This window comes from Leucoraja erinacea, chromosome 8, assembly GCF_028641065.1.
Source record: "Leucoraja erinacea ecotype New England chromosome 8, Leri_hhj_1, whole genome shotgun sequence".
NCBI lineage: Eukaryota > Metazoa > Chordata > Chondrichthyes > Rajiformes > Rajidae > Leucoraja > Leucoraja erinaceus.
In genome coordinates, this window is record NC_073384.1 from 27441704 (window position 1) to 27459180 (window position 17477).

A 17477-nucleotide genomic window follows, 5' to 3' on the forward strand; every position below is an offset into this window, starting at 1 on the left:
GGAGGTTTTTGGAACCCAATTGGACTATCTCAATGTTCAGCCTATTTCCTGACCTAAAAAATGAGTATTTTTATAACTCATATGAAAACTTGAAATGAAAATGAAATAAAAACTTGATTCCCACTGTGCGTTTTCTTTCGAGGTTGGCATAACAGTGTCCGAATCTTAGAGACTAATCGGCAACTCCTGGAGCTTTCAACTCTGATGGAGAATAGGCAAACTTAGCTGCAGATCAAGGTACCCTTCTTCTTTCTCTACCGCAGGTAATTATGGGTTTTCGGGGAGAATAGAGATGGGTGGTTTGGCGGGGGGGGAGTGGAATAAAGTAAGGGTAGAATCAATTTCCACAGAAGATAGTTTGGCTGTCACGTTTGATTCCACTAAATCAACAGTTCTCCCTCATTTTCCAGATCACTGCATCAAACACAACAGCAACCCCAAAGCAGGTGCCTGGCAGAAGTCTTCTCAAAGCAACTGAATTCAGAAAATCACCAGCCATTGGGAATAATGCTCCTTGTTTTTGATTAGAATTTTAACGGTACTTTGTCAACTAAAAAAAACTAACACGAACAATATCATTCCACTCTCCACCAAATGTAGACTCAAGAAAACAATGAGAAGAGTAGGTAAACAAGCACTACACATTGCAGTGATTTTTTGAAAGATGCAGCATGGGAACAGATCCTGTGGCCTACTGAGTCCTTGCCGACTTTTGATCATCCGTTCACGTTATCACACATTTGCATCTACTCCTTATACACTAGGTCCAATTTACACAATTGATCCTAGTGTATTCTGGTTCTGCTCCTATCACTTATGACCCTTTGAAACCGGAGCATCCAGAGGAAACCCATGGTCACATGGAGAACATACAAACTCCACACGGATAGCACCAGAGGTCAGGATGGAATCCAGTTCTCTCACATTGCGAGGCAGCAACTCTACCAGCTGCACCACTGTACCGCCCTAAATAGTGACAAGTGTTAGCAACTGGTTGCACAGGTCCAGTTTACCCACAATACTGTTTCAGCATGGAGAAATCTCCAGGCTCTAACCTCTTATTTAGACCTGGATTAATCTCCGACAGCCCTTCAACCTGCACATTTGTCATTTAAGATATAAAAACACAGAAAATAGGTGGAGTAGGCCATGTAGCCTTTTGAGTTTGTTGCCATTCAATGCCACAGTCCCAAACTCTCCCCAAACCTCATGATACCTTTTGTGTCTGGAGCTTCAGACCAGACAATGATCTCCTCAACCAAGGCTTTAGTCACCTATTTTGAGATGTGGCCTGGTCAATTGTTGCCAGATCTTTTTCTACTGAACGACTTCCGTTCACACAATGCCACAGTGGCTCAAGGCTCACGCTGTTGCTTCTGAATCAAAAGATTGTGAAATCAATCTCTCTCCTTTATTTCAAAATCGATCTGTAGATTTATTCCTACTGTCTCCACAGTAGCCATGAGCCAACATCAACAGAATGCATTCTGTCGTCACGATCATATTGCTGACGACTGGTGTGCTGAGTGTGCAAGGTTTTTGTATGCAATTTGGCTGCCATGTATCCAACATTGCTTCAGGGATTGCACTATGAAAGCCCTTGAGACTGGCCTCTTTAATGAGGGATGACTGTGTGCTTTGAGAAAGGTTGGCTGTCAGTAATCAGGATGTGGGAGACCAGAAATGCTGAACCCTGTTGGAGACAGCAAATTGACACATGTTGAGGTAACCAGAATTTGAAGTAGAGAAGTGTCTGCGTTTAAGTATGCAGACATGTATACTTAGCCTGTGTGCATGCATGTACATGGGTGTGTGTGCGTTTGTGTGTACAAGCTAACCTATCTGTGTGTCTGCACCTGTGATTGCATGCATGTACATTTGCGTGCAAGTATGCGAGTACATGTCTGTATGTGTTTTTACGCGTGTGCATGAGTGCTTTGTATGCATTTGTGTGAGTACATGTGAATGAGTGAGTGAGTGTGTGTGTGTACGTGTATGGTGTGTCTGACTCAGCTTGCATGTGTGAAAATGCATTTGTGTGTGAGTACAAACGAATGAGTGCGTGCATGACTATGTGTATTTATATGTATACATGTGTGTGTAGATATGTAGCTGTATGTATTCAAGCGTGTATGTAAGTGTATGCCTGTGTGTACGTTTGGCATGTATGTGTGTGTGTGTGCATGTACCTGTGTGTGTGCGCATTTAGCATTCAATGCACACATACTAACAGGTACACACACACACATACACAGGGCTTTCTCATGAAAGGTGTCAGTGACCCACCAATGCTGCCCCTTGGCTATGAAGTGCATTGGGACATGCTGACAGGCAGTGTACAGATGCAGGTGCTTCCTTTATGGAAGGTGAGGGCTGCTTTGACAATGGGATACCTGAACTGCAGCAGACCGTGGGTTAGATTGCTGGAGGAGCAGACCCACCAGTGGGCAGAAGATCAGGAGACGAGTGTCAACACGCATCAGGTTCTCTGCTGGTTCCTTTTCACGCTTGAAGGACTGAACACAAACATGCCGCCTACTGTGAACGACCCTGCCTGATGCTCCTGGCCTTCTCTGTTGACCTACTGCCACTACTGAGCACCAACATATTGTGCTTGTTTATACTGTTTACAGATGCAGTGTTAGGGGAGGTGGCAAAGTGCACACAGTGGTGACTTCTCCAGCTGAGGCACCAAGTCCAGCATGTGGTTCCCAGCTCCTCTGTCACATTACGTGATGCTGAAGGGTAAACAAAGCCAGGCTCCTGATGGTTAATAAAACACATTCCACTGTTTTCTTTCACCATACCCCAGGGAACTTGCTTGGGCAGCATAATCTTCTGGTAGGTTTAACCCCTTGTTGCAAAATAGGCCACAGGGTATAAAGTGTGGCGATAGGCAGGTCACTGATGCCAGCAGCAGGTACTTACCAAGGGAAACCCCTCATTGCACTGAATGCTGAATGATGTGTTTAGACACTAGAAACACCTACTAGCTTCAGATTATAATGTAACATACACACATGCTCATGCTGCATATTTATGCACACAGGCGTATGTGCACGCACACACACACACATGCACACAGATGTGCTTGCATGCGCACCCAGGCAGATGCACATGTCTGCACACACAAAACGCTCACAATTCACTGCTTGAAACACATATAACCTCACCATGTGTCAATTCCCTGTTTCCAACAGTGTTTCAGCAGTGCTGGCTTCCCACATCCTGGATTACTAACAGCCAGGCTTTCTCAGAACATACAGTCATCTCTTCCCTCTTTAAGACAAAGAGGCAGGTCTCACAGGGAGCAGATGCTTAAAAATTAATCCGCAGCCTATATTGCTGACAGTAAACTTTATACATCCTGTCAAGGAGCAGATTCATCACTAAAAATGATTACATTCAGAGGTTTAAAATTCCAAATATGTACTTTGCTGATCTCCTTTTCCCCGAACATCACTCACTGTGAAATGAAGAATGGAAGTCACAAATCACTTTACACTGTGAGGAGGCTTCTCATCCAATTTTCTCTGGCCCTCTGTGGGAGGGCCTGCCTCTGGTTGGGCGATAGTTTTTTTATATAGGTAGACTGCTTCCTTCTTGCTTCCCACAAGTGCTCATTCTTCATACAAAGGACTGGTCCCGAGAGGGTCTCACAGGCTTTCTCGAATATGTTTGCACAGACAAGGCAATCAGTTATGAGGTCCATTCGTCACAGAGCCTTCACCTCTACTGGACTGTCTAATGCCGAGCCAAGCCTACATGTTACAGGACACTTTAACCTAAGAGAGGGAAAGGTTTAAATAGGAATTTGAGGGGCAACTTTTGCTCAGAAGGAACGTACATGGAACGAGCTGCCAGAGGAGGTCGTTGAGGCAATAATTAAAACAGCATTTAAAAGATACTTGGACAGGCAGGGAAGGTTTAGAAGAAGATGGACGAAACACGGGTAAATGGGACTAGCTCTGCGTGGTCGGCACAGATGAGTTGTGCCAGAGGGCCTTCTTCTCTGCAGCATAAGTCTGTGATAATAACAGAACATTCAGCCCAAATGACAATCAAAGGATTTCTGCTACATTTTAGGCCTCTTCCCAACCTACTCCACCTGGCCCTATCAGCAGAAGCTGATTCCTTTCTCCCTCAAGTTTACCTAATTTTCTCTCGACTGTATATTTGCTGTTCACCTCAAGTAGAACACTCTCATCATTCTCAATGTAAAAAAAGCCTCTTCTGCATTTCTGAATTAGTGACGTTTTATATAGTACATATGGACCCTTGTTCTGACCTTCCCTGTGTCTGCCACACCAAACTCTCCCATCATTTTAAAGCCTTCCTTCCATCAGTCTCTCATACATGCTGAACCACAGTGTTTATCACACATATTTTATTCACTAATCAGAAATGCATTTAGCTACATTTGGATTCTGAACCAGCTCACATGTATCTCTTGGCCAATGTACCGGGCCACTCAACCTTATTAAAATGTTGTATTAAACGTCAGCAACATTTTGTAATTGATGGCCACGCATTTACTAAGCATTCAGTTAAATTCGTATCAGTCACTCTTCAAGTCCTCTCTTTCTCAGACAAAAGATCCCCAGGTTGTTTCGGGTTTCCTGACAGGTACAACCTCTTGGTGCTTGTAACCTTTTGTCTGAAACAAGGCCGCTATTGTTGAGATAATCACAGCACGCTGATTGTCTGAAGCAGTCAAAGCTGTTAGGTGGGAATAGGAGTTGAAAGAGAACTTGCAACTCCCAGGAGTGTCACATTGAGCTGGAAGAGGCACTCCTGGTGCTCCTAACTCCACATCAACCTCAAACGTGAAAGGGCCCAACGCGACACCAGATGGTGCCATTATCAATTTATCTGGATGCACTGTAAGGGCATGACCATCAAGGGAGCTGTGTTGCGGACTTTAAACACAGCATTTTAATAATCCAGTTGCCCAGTACATTGGCCAAAAGATACATAGGGGCTGGTTCAGAATCCAAATGTGTCTAAATGCATTTCTGATTAGTTAATAAAAATGTGTAAGAGACACTACGGTTCAGCATGAATTCTCAGTGTGCTCAAACCTCACTGTTTATGCAGCTGCACTTCACCCTATTTTTGTGTTTGTAAAACTGCAGCCAAAAGCAAAGTCCATCATTGTTTTGTTAACCATCGGCTGTCTCATTAGATTATTTGGCTTCAATAGTTTTGTTGCAGCCAGACTTATGGCAAGTCAACACTACCTACTGGATAGTACTGGAACAATGCACAGAAATAAATGAAATGGCCTTTGAGGTGAATGCACAGCACCTGGATCATGGATAATATGATCTTGGCCTCAACTCCACTTTCTCCCTGCTGGCTTCCCATAAATGACTCGCTACAGATCAAAAGTATGTTTATCTCAATTTTATTCAATGACTCATCACTCTGCCGCTCTCTGTGGTGCACAATTCTGATGATTCACAAATCTCTGGCAGAAGAAATTCCTCCTCAAATCCATCCCAGATCCCTTACTCTGTAACCATGTGCAGGATCTGGATCCCCGCGTGTTAAGGAAAGAAAAGTCTTATCAGCATCAACTGTTAATTCTGCTTACATCCTTCAGTAAAAATATTGCTCATTCTACTAGGCCAGGCCCAGCTTGCTCAATTATTCTCATAAGAGAAACTCATCATTCAAAGAATCAGCTTTTTGAACCTTCTCTTAACTGACTCTAATGCAGTTATATCCCTCCTTACAACACAGAAACCATAATAGTAACAAGACCTTCCAACTTTGATGCTCCACTCAACATTCCATTTCCCTTCCAAGTTACTTGTTGCAATTCCGTGTAAAAGTACACAATTACAATAATATCCCACTCGAAATATCTTTTCAACCTGAGAATTACCCACTGTAATACAGTAATTTATTAATATAATCTAGTAAAATACTACTCTCATCTAATCTTGTGCAATTAAACTTTTGACATGGCTCCTTATCACATGCCCCTTAGAAATTCAAATGCATGACATCTATGTTCTCCTGTATCCACTATACTAGTTACATCCTCATAGAATTCAGACAAACTTGCCAAACACAATTTCGCTTCAAAAACCACATTGAATCTACTCAACTATACTAGATAAGTGCCCTGCTACCATCTCCTGGGTACCAGCATTTTCCCAATGAGAGGTACTAGGCTAACTGGCCTATAGTTTCAAGTTTTTTTGTCCACCTCCTCTCTTGAATAAGGTTGTTCCATTTGTGGTTTCCAATTCCATGGGAATCTCAGTAATTTTGGAAATTCACAAACAATGTACCCACTTATTTTATGATGTTAGCATGCACGTGGGATTTGTCAGGTATTTATTCATTGGTCTCTCCAGAGATGCTGCCTGTCCCCCATTGAGTTACTCCAGCTTTTTGTGTCTATCTTCGGTTACTTTAAATAGTCATTTCCTTCAGCAATAACCATTGTTATACGTTCCTTCCCTTTATTGTCATTGGCACTCAATTTAGTGTCGTCTGCTTTATTTTTTCTTAAGCTCTCAGAAACAGTTATTCTTTTTATACTTCCTGTAGTTTACTGATAATCTATTTTTCACTCCATCATATCTTCAGTTCATTGCTAAAGAACAAAGCATTTTTCCCATTTTCAAAATCTATTTTGTGGATCTCAAAAACACCCCCCCCCCCCAAAAAAAACGTGGAAACTTGAAATAACTTTTCCAGATCCCACACTCTCTTTTATCAGAGATTCTCTGAAGCACTGCTTTGCACTGTTGCTAAACACTTTAACCCTCCCTCCTATTCCCATGCTGACCTGGGCCTCCTCCACTGTCAGAGTGAGATTCAAAGCAAATTGGAGAAAAACAGCACCTCTTATTTCACTTGGGCAGCTTATAACCCAGCGGAATTAACATTGATTTTTCTAACTTCAAGTAACCCATGCTTTCCCTTGCTCTCCATCCCTCCTCCACCCTAGTTCTCCGACTAGTTTCACTGTCCCCTTGATTAATTTTACTGATTGTATGCCTCATTGTCACCTCACAATGAATCATTCTGCATTTCCTTCATCATCGTCTGCTTCGATCTGTCGTTTTCACAGCTTACCCTTCCATATCTCTAGTCTCCAGCTCTTGACTCCCCTGGCCCTCAGTCTGAAGAAGGGTCTCGACCCGAAACATTACCCATTCCTTCTCTCCAGAGATGCTGCCTGTCCTGCTGAGTTACTCCACCATTTTGTGTCTATCCTGCCATTGCACTGTTGAACTGCATCATGCTGTGAGCTCATTCACCCAAAGGAACATTAAATTTATTTCATTTTATGCAGGTGTGGTAGGGCTTTTTCTCGTACTTAGGAGCTACAGGATGATATCTTCAAATAACTCGCCACCTGGCCCATCGGTTTATAAGCCATCTCCCGAGAGATGGTAAAGTGCTGCATAGTGGTTCCAATAATTTAAAACATATTCCCTTGAACAATAAATCAGAGCCTGCAGCCTGGGAATTTTACTGTCCAACTTTACAGTGTGATTCTTAAACAAAGAAGGCTAAAAGAGCAAATGCATGATCGATTTGGGAAATAGGTCACTGTACCTGACTGGGCACATGGTAGGTGAGGCCCGATCCCGCAGTATGCCAGCCCACCATGCACAAAGCGACAGGGCGCTGACCCTACAATATCAAGCCGGCTAATCTAAAAGCATTCTGAAATGACATAGAGACATGTTCACATCCTACCAAAGCAAATGGGGAAGTCAAAAATCAATTCATTAATTAAGTAAATCTGGAAAGAAAGGCTAATCAATGAGTCAAACAGCGTGGACACATGCCCTTTGGGTCAACTTGCCCATGCTGGACAGGATTCATACCTGAGCCAGTCCAATTCGCCTATGTTTGAGCCATATCACTCTAAAGATTTCAGTCCATGTACCTATCAAAATGTCTTTTAAACATCACCATGGTACCTGGCTCTACGCCTTCCTCTTGAACATTGTTCCATAGACGCATCATCCTGTCTGTGAGGAAATTACCTTTCAGGATCCATCTTTCCTGTCTCACCATAAACCTAGCATTAGACTCCTCCGCCTTGTGAAAGAGACTGACCATTCACTTTATCTACACCTCCCATGATTTTGTATACTTCTACCTCCTCTGCTCCAGGGAAATAAGTCCCAGATTATCGAGTCTGTCTTGATGACTCAAGCCCTCCAGTGCTTGTAACATCCTGATTATGTTTTCTGCACCATTTCCAGCTCAATGGCACTCTTCCTATAGCAGGGAGACCAGAACTGTACCCAATAATGGTTTGTCATCAAAACCCAGCCTATTTGTTAATATCCTTCAGGGAATAAAATGTGTTGCCCCAACTCAGCCTGGTCCAGATATGATTCCACAATCACAGCAACACAACAGTCCCAGCAAGAACTGCAGTTCTGTTGGAAGGGTGAAGAAGGGAATGCCCGATTAAAATGGAGATCAGGAAGAATTTACTCCAAGAGTTACTGGAATTCTGAAATTCTGCACCCCCCTCCCTCCCCCCTCAAATTAAATCTCATTGTGTGGGGAGGAACATCTTCTCATCGCTGATCCCGTCAAGGCCCTGATGTCTCAGAAATATTTCCACTCATTCTTCTCAACTCCAGTGCAGTCAAGGGGCTGAAGGGCCTGTTTCATGCTGTATTTCCAACCTCTCCAAACTCTCTCAACTCTAAAGAGTGTAAACTCACCCTGCTCAATTAGTTTAGTGTTGTTTAGAGATACAGTGCGGAAACAGGCCCTTCGGCCCACTGAGCAAGCCGACCAGCGAACCCCGCACACTAGCACTATTCTACAAACTAGGGACAATTTTACAATTTTACCAAAGCCAATGTACCTACAAATCTGTGTTTGGAATGTGGGAGGAAACCGGAGCACCTGGTGAAAACCAACACGGCCACGGGGAGAACGTAAAAATTCCGTACAGAAAGCACCCATAGTCAGGATCAAACCCAGGTCTTTGGCACTGCAAGGTAAATTGTGTCACATACATCAACACCACATCCTCGGAATCAATCTAGTGAACCCTCCTTGAACTGCCTCCAATGCAAGTACAGCTCTTCTTAAATCAGAAGACCAAATGTCTCACCCAGACCCTTTACTATTCCAGCAACATTTCTCTACATTGCAATTTAATTCCCCAGAGTAAAGACCAATATTTTATTTGTTTTCCATAGTATTTGTTGGAATTACCACTCAGAATGGATTAGAATGTGCCCAACCCACAATGCTGTGTGGGTAAAGCTGCTGAACTTCTCTTGTGCTGAGTACAATGTCTATATCTCTCATTTCCCTTTCCCGTGACTTTCAGTCTGAAGAAGGGTCTCGACCCGAAACGTCGACCATTCCTTCTCTCCAGAGATGCTGCCTGTCCCGCTGAGTTACTCCAGCTTTTTGTGTCTATCTTAAGGAATGACAGGTACCTTCTTTAGATTTCTGAGTGCACCACGTACAACCTCCAACAGGGATAAGTGGCTTTATAGTTAAAGAGTCTTGACAACTATATTAGCCCAGTACCTCCTCACCCAGCCTCCAGTTTGAAATCCAGTTGCTGAATATGGAATGGGGCTGTTCCACCTGAGATATTGTGACAGGCCTGTTACTGCAACCGGGGCCTGTGAATCACAATCACCGCGAGCCGGGCCCATCTGCTTGTTTCTGTGTGTTCGAGCATGTCAACACTGCGGATGTCTGATTGATTTCACTGCACCCCCCTGACACAGTGAACTGAAATGGATCCTTCTCATGCCGACTAAAGCGGTCCGTCCACTAAAGCTCACCTGTCAAGCGACCATGAGATGAATGCGTTCAGTTTTACCATAAAACTCCAAAACATGCAAGTTTCACCTCCTCCAGAAAAGGTTCGGACAATGTTGGACAGACATGCGAGAGAAAAACAGACTGCAGAGATATGAAGCCACCAGCCAGGGATTAGTGAATGAAGCGAACACCCGGACCAGTTTTTAGATCGGCTGGAGAAGATAAAAGAGAACTAATAGAACATGGGAATGGGATGAATGTGGTGAAACAGTTTGCATTTTAATTCCATATAAAATAAAGTAACTAGACAGCAGGAACAACAGGGATTTGATTTACACCATGTCCTTCTTGATCTCAACACAGCCTAAAGCATCTTGTGGTCGATTTAAAACATTCTTAACTTTAGTCACTGGTATACTGTAGAAACCTGGCATCCAATTTACACGTGGTGATCAGTCGCAATTACATGAAAGCAACCAGTGCATGATATTTTTGTGATACTGTTTGTGGGACTAATGGCCAGAATAACAGGAAGAGTTGGAGGGCATACTCGCCACATCTTCCCATCTCCCCCAATGTCTGCCTTCCACAAAGACCGCTCCCTCTGCAACTCCCTTGCAATTCTTCCCTTCCCTCCCGTACCACCCCCTCCCCGGGCACTTTCTGTTGCAACCGCAAGAAATGCAACACCTGTCCCATTACCTCCCCCCTCGACTCCATTCAAGGACCCAAGCAGTTGTTCCAGTTTGGACAGAGGTTCACCTTTATCTCCTCCAACCTCATCTACTGCATCCGCTGCTCTAGATGTCAGCTGATCTACATCGGTGAGACTAAGCGAAGGTTGGGCGATCGTTTCGCCAAACACCTCCGCTCGGTCCGCAAGAACCTACCTGACCTCCCGGTGGCTCAGCACTTCAACTCCCCCTCCCATTCCCAATCCGACCTCTCTGTCCTGGGTCTCCTCCATTGCCAGAGTGAGCAACACCGGAAATTGGAGGAACAGCACCTCATATTCAGCTTGGGGAGCCTGCATCCTGCAGACATGAACATTGAATTCTCCCAATTTTGTTAGCCCATGCTGTCTCCTCCCCTTCCTTAGCCCTTGAGTTGTCTCCTCCCATCCCCCAGCCCTTGGGCTCCTCCTCCTCCCTTTTTTTCCCTTCCTTCTCCCTGCCACCCCCATCAGTCTGAAGAAGGGTTTTGGCCCGAAACGTTATCTATTTCCTTCGCTCCATAGATGCTGCTGCACCCGCTGAGTTTCTCCAGCATTTTTGTGTAACAGGGATAGTTCTTCTGTTCATTTTCCAAAAGTAGTGTGTCTAATGCCCACCAACACTGACAACTTATTGTCTCATCTGAGGTGCAGCTGTCCTCCAGAACCATAATGAGGCATGATTCAGGATTCTGATTTCAGCTCTTCAGAACTTCAAATCCACATGGATCCCTTCCGCTGGTCTCTTACCCTTGCTGGATTTATTTGTCCCTCACTGAGCTTGTGACATTTCCACCTCATTTACCCTAACCCCTGCACTTGCAACGCAACGCTCATAAATGACCATCCCCAACAGTGCCATCAACCTGCCTACAAGACAGGTGCTGTTGCTGTTTGGAACTGAGCTCTATCTTGAAGAAGCTGAATCACTTCCAGGAGCCATGGACCTGCCAAATAACACCCGGCACAGGGAGTAACTCGGCAGGTCAGGCAGCAGGGCAGTATCTCTGGCAGACATAGTTATTCAGCATTTTGGGTCGGGACCCTTCCTTAGACTGATTTGTAGGAGGAGAAAGCTGGAAGAGGTGCGGGGGGGGGGGAGCCTGGCAAGTGCTAGGTGGATACAGGTGAAGGGGAATATTGATTGGCAAATAATTGGACAAAGACCTGAGAAGAAAAGACAAAAATGTAAGATGATAGAACAGTTAAATGTGAAGCCAGAGGACTGAACATCGGTGCAAGGAGCAGGAGGAAGTGGTGGGAAACTCTGGGCAGAAAGGCCAATATGGGAATGGGAAGGCGCGTTATATGATTACCAACTGGGAAATCTAGCAGATCTTGGCGGAATAAGTGCAAGTGAAACATCACCTATCCATGTTCTCCTGGGGTGCTGCCTGACCGTTGAGTTACTCATGCACCGTGTATCTTTTTTGTCAATCTGCATTTGTAGTTCTTTGTGTCTTCCAGACAGCTCCTGGTCTCATTACCTCAGCCGATCTTCCTTCCACAGTCTCCCGCCCTGCCAACCAGTTTTGATTTCCTCTCCAAGCTCTATAAGGAGGATTGTCCCGCTAGATCCATTGCTTCAGCCTGGTCTTGCCTCACATGTTTCGCTAACCCTGTTCCTCTCTGCACAGATGCTGCGTGAGCTGCTGAGACTTTCCAGCAAATTTTTGTTTTGATTTTTGATTTTCAGTCACATGCATGTGGATTGAACCCGTGACGTCCAATTTGAAGACAATTCTGCTGATTCAAGGCTGAAGACAATCCTGCTGATTCAATCAATTGATTCAAGGCTGACAGTGGAACTGAAATGGCTTGGGCGTCTGCACCCATCCGGGGAATCCAGTCACGACCTGTGCTCACATCTCAGAGTGGGATAGTTGAGTGACCAGGAGGTTGCAGGGTGTGTTTAAACTACTTCCATCCTTGGTGACCGATTCACGCCGCATTTGAAGGACATGAAACTCTTCTGTCAGCTCATTTCATCTCAAGGTTTATCTGCAAAGCTGAACCCAGGTGGCATGCTACCTGAGCAAAATGGCTATTTATAGCCCGGTTATGACAAGCAGTGAGCAATTAATCATCCAGTCCAGAGTCTCTACAGTATGCCACCAAGCTGTGAAAGCTGCTGCACTCAGCAAATGGAAGGTTTCTCCGGCTCACTGTCTCTGCCAACAGCCTGGTGCCGAGCTCTTACTGCCCCAGCTCCATAAAGCACCTGAGAGTTAGTTTGACCAAGCCGATGGCAGCATTGATTTTACTGTATTATTTCCGAGTGGAATATTAAAATGCACAGCCTGATTTACTCGGGGTATATGCTGGAAGGTGTTACATTCTGTCACAAGCCAGCAAAGGTAACTTAATAATATTACAATCCAGCAATTATTGCTATATGTGGAACACAAAATGCTGTGCCATGTACAAAGTGGCTCAAGACGATGAGCCATTTGTTCCACACTGTGCAGTGAAGGTACTCCCACATGCTCTCACCTTGGGTGCTCCAAATGACAGTGAAAGAGTGGCAATACATTTGTATGGCAGGGTAGTGCGTGGCATAGAGGGGAACCTGCAGGTGGTGGTGCTCCCGTGCACCTGCTGCCCTTGTGCATTATGAAGGCATTGTTTGTGGGTTTGGGAGATGCATTTTGTAGACTCCACATAGCAGTGAAAAGGTGGCGAAGGGAACGAGGTCTCAGGATGTTGTTCGGGGTGCTAAGTAAGTGTGCACTGGTTTTTTTTCATGATATCAACATTTTTGAGTGCTGTTGAACACATTCCATCGCGCTTCCAACGTGCCTTGGCCAAGAGCTCACTTGCCATAGAATATCCTGCCTTTGACCTGCTTTTAAGGACATAGGCTATGGGAGAAGATTAAGCTATTTGGTATTGAAATAGCGGGACTGCAGCTAATTAGGTCATCGACAAACAAAGATGATCAAATTTCTGGATATTAAAGGAGTCAAGAAATATGGAGATTGTGCTGGAAAATGGTGTGGAGGTTGAAGATTAGCCATGATCTTGATGAACAGCTAAGCATCTTAAATATCCAGATGTTCAACTCCTGTTCCAAATTCTTATGTTCTCCTGAAATAACACATCACTCACACCAAACGTAACAGATTTGAGAAGCCATTCATGTAATTGAGTTGACTGATTTATCTGCACGCATCCATTGTCTGAACAAATAAATCACTGGTCAGAGACCAAAAGGAAGAAAGCCACCCTTAATGGTATCCACTTGAGTCCCTGATTGAACAAGTGTTTGCTGCCAAGTTGTCAAAGTAGTGACAGCAGATCACAGGCATCGCTTCCTCCCTCGCCTGATAGCAGATGATTGCTATTTCTTTCATCCTTTGCATTTGAAAGCAACTTCCCTAAACGCGCTCGGTCACCACATTCAAGGGACACCTCTTATTTCAGAACTGTCACCCACTTCAGGATGACGTGCACTCTGAGGTGGATTGCAAATCGAATTTGCTGCAGACTTGAGCACTAGACAGAACCATTTCTTCCCAAAGATGATGGGTGAATTTTACTGCCCCTTCCACAAATAAGGTAATTTGAAGGGATACTCAGTTTTAAGGAAAGAGAACATGTGTGCACAGCAAGCTTCCATGTGGAGCAAAATGATAATGGACATGGTGGGACGGATCCCTTTGGGGGATTGTGGTAGGTTATGTTTGGAGCGTGGTGGAAGGATTATTCATTGGGCGTGGTGAAGGGATACACTTCAGGCATAGTGGGTTATGGTTATGGTATGGGCATGGTGCAAGGGTAGATTTCCGACACGTTGGAGGGTTATGTATTGGGCGTGGTGGAGGGGTATGCATTGATACATTTTGAGGATGGTTGAGGGATATATTTTTGTGGAAGGATATATTTTGGTGGAGTGTTATGATTTGGGCATTGTGATGGATTATATTTGGGTGGAAGTATAACATTTAGATGGTGGAATATATTTTGGTGGAATTATGTATTTTAGGTAGAGCAGCAGAAGAAATGCCTAGCGTATCTTCAAAATTGTATCAGTTTGATCTTCTGAGTAAAGACCTGAGTAAAGGTCACAGTGGCTCAGCAGTAGTGTTGCTGCCTTACAGCGAATGCAGCGCTGGAGACCCGGGTTCAATCCTGACCAGGGTACTGTCTGTACGGAGTTTGTACATTCTCCCCGTGATCTGCGTGGGTTTTCTCCGAGATCTTCGGTTTCCTCCCACACTCCAAAGACGTACAGGTTTGTAGGTTAATTGGCTTGGTAAATGTAAACATTGTCCCTAGTGGGTGTAGAATAGTGCAAAATGCGGGGATCGCTGGTCGGCGCGGACCCAGTGAGCCGAAGGGCCTGTTTACGCACTGTATCTCTAAACTGAACTAGAGGACACTGGTTCAAATTATGTCATCTTCCTCTGTACTGCACTGGAGTGTGCTTACATCTCTGAAATGGGTCTTGAATGGGCAACCTTCTGACAGAGACAGGACTGCTTCCCACTGACCTGAGAGTCAGGTATACAACAGTAGAAGATAACAATAGAAATAAGAGCAGGAGTAGGCAACATGGCCCAACCTTGGCTTGAATGTAAATGCATTATCCTAACATATAATTTTTCTCCTGATCCACTAAACTACTGTCAGGTTGCATCACAGCTTGCTTTGGGCAAGACCAAGAAAACTGCAGAGAGTTGTGGATGTAGCCCAGTCCCACATTTACCAGACAGCCCACCATGTGACTCAATCTACATTTCACACAGCCCCAGAAAAGCAGACAAACTAATCAAAGATTTGTCTCATCCCAGTCATTCCTGCTTCCTCCACTCCCATTTGGCAGAAGATACAGAAGCATGAAAGCATGCACTTTCAGACTCGTAGATAGATCTACGGATAGATCTACATCTCCGAATAAAGATTTTAAGGGGCCTTCTCTCCTATTTCTACTTTCTACTTTTTCTTTTTTTTTTATATACACACTTCACGTTTTTCTATTCTCTACCATCTATTTTTCCTCTTTTTCCCCTTTCTATTGTTTTCTTTTTCTTGTCTTACTTCCCTTCTCAAAACATAAAAGTAGAGGTTGTACATAGAATGGATTACGGTATGACATAGTTGGCACCTAAAATTAGGTTCCACTGTACTGTTTTATACTGTATTAACTTCTAATAAAATAAACAAAACAGGAAAAAAAGACTCGTAGAAATTTAGAAAATAGGTGCATTAGTAGGCCATTCGACCCTTTGAGCCAGCACTACCATTCACTGTGATCATGGCTGATCATCCACATTCAGTACCCCGTTACTGCCTTCCCACCATATCCCTTGATTCCGTTAGCCCTAAGATGTAAATCTAATTCTCTCTTGAAAACATCCAGAGAATTGGCCTCCACTGTCTTCTAAGGCAGTGAATTCTACAGATTCACAACTCTCTGGGTGAATTTATTTTCCCTCATCGCAGTCCTAAATGGCCTACCCCTTGTTCTTAAACTGTGACCCCTGGTTCTGGACTCCCCCAACACGGGGAACATTTTTCCTGTATCTAACCTGCTTCCCCTTTGTTATCAGGTTTCAGAACAATCCTTCCATCAGCTAGGGTACTGTCCGATTCACCTCTACACGATTGTGGACATTGGACTTTGCCTTTTGATCTGATGCGCTACAATGCTGGGAACTATATTCTGTACTCTGTATCTTCCCATTTGTTTTATCTATTGCCCTTGAGTTTGACAATCGTATTTATGTATGGTATTAACAGATTTGATTAAATAGCATGCAAATGTAACGTTTTTCACAGTATCTCAGTACACATGACAGTTAAATATACGCTTAAACCTAAACCTATCAAAACTCTGCTCACGATGTTTCACTGGTCCATTATTTTGTATTCAATAATGTATTTGAGTTCTGCCAACAGTGTCTCTGTTTTAAAGTTTTCATCCTTGCTTTCAAATCATTCAATTCCCTTCAATTCCCTTCCCTCTTCTCCGCACTATTCCCCGAGTGTATAATTCTTAAAAATCTCTCTGCTTCACCAAATCAGGCCTATTACCCAAGTTTGATCTTAATAATTTTACCATTGACTACTGTCTGGAGCCGGAGCTCTGGAATTCTTACCCAAAGTTTCTTCTTATTTTGAAGATCTTTCTTCCTTGAAGACATTCCTTAAAAATCTGCCTATTCTATGAAAGGAGTTTGTCATCGGCCAATAAGCTTCATTGCATTTTGTTCGATGACCATCCTGCATGTCAATTTGGGCCATTTTACTATATCAATGAACGTTATTGCTATAGATCCCCCCCCCTCATGTCATCTTTCCCACCAGGTAAACTTAAGAAATAGAGTATGTTGGCCACACAGCCGCAAGTGCCCGTCCCACCATCTATCTATATACTTTTAATACTCTGTGTGTGTGGGTGTATGGCATTTTGCATTTGAAATGTATCTCCACGAAAACCAGACGCAAAAACGCGGAGATTATTACAATTTCGGTAGGGATTTAACTTACGATTTCATAATAGGGAAGATTAAAACAAGAGGACATGACTTCAGAATTAAGGGACAGAAGTTTAGGGGTAACATGAGGGGGAACTTCTTTACTCAGAGAGTGGTAGCGGTGTGGAATGAGCTTCCAGTGGAAGTGGTGGAGGCAGGTTCGTTGGTATAATTTAAAAATAAATTGGATAGGCATATGGATGAGAAGGGAATAGAGGGTTATGGTATGAGTGCAGGCAGGTGGGACTAAGGGAAAATAATTGTTCGGCACGGACTTGTAGGGCCGAGATGGCCTGTTTCCGTGCTGTAATTGTTATATGGTTATATGGTTATAAATGCACTCCTCTCTAAATTCGGTCAATTATTTCCCCAGATTTTGAATAAAGTTGTTCACAAAACTCACTTTTTAAAATATAATCGCCGCTTGCTAGCTGCTATGTCACAATGCCCACAGGCCCACCAATCAAGGCCCACCTGGCACCCCCCCCTCCCCCCCCCCCCCT

At 44.0% G+C, this 17477-nt stretch overlaps 1 protein-coding gene across 1 annotated transcript in view; it reads right to left on the reverse strand.

Annotated features, from left to right (window-relative positions):
• Window positions 1-17477, reverse strand: part of smyd3 (SET and MYND domain containing 3) — a 745780-nt gene that overhangs the window by 99400 nt on the left and 628903 nt on the right. The gene's annotated exons all lie outside the window — the stretch shown is intronic.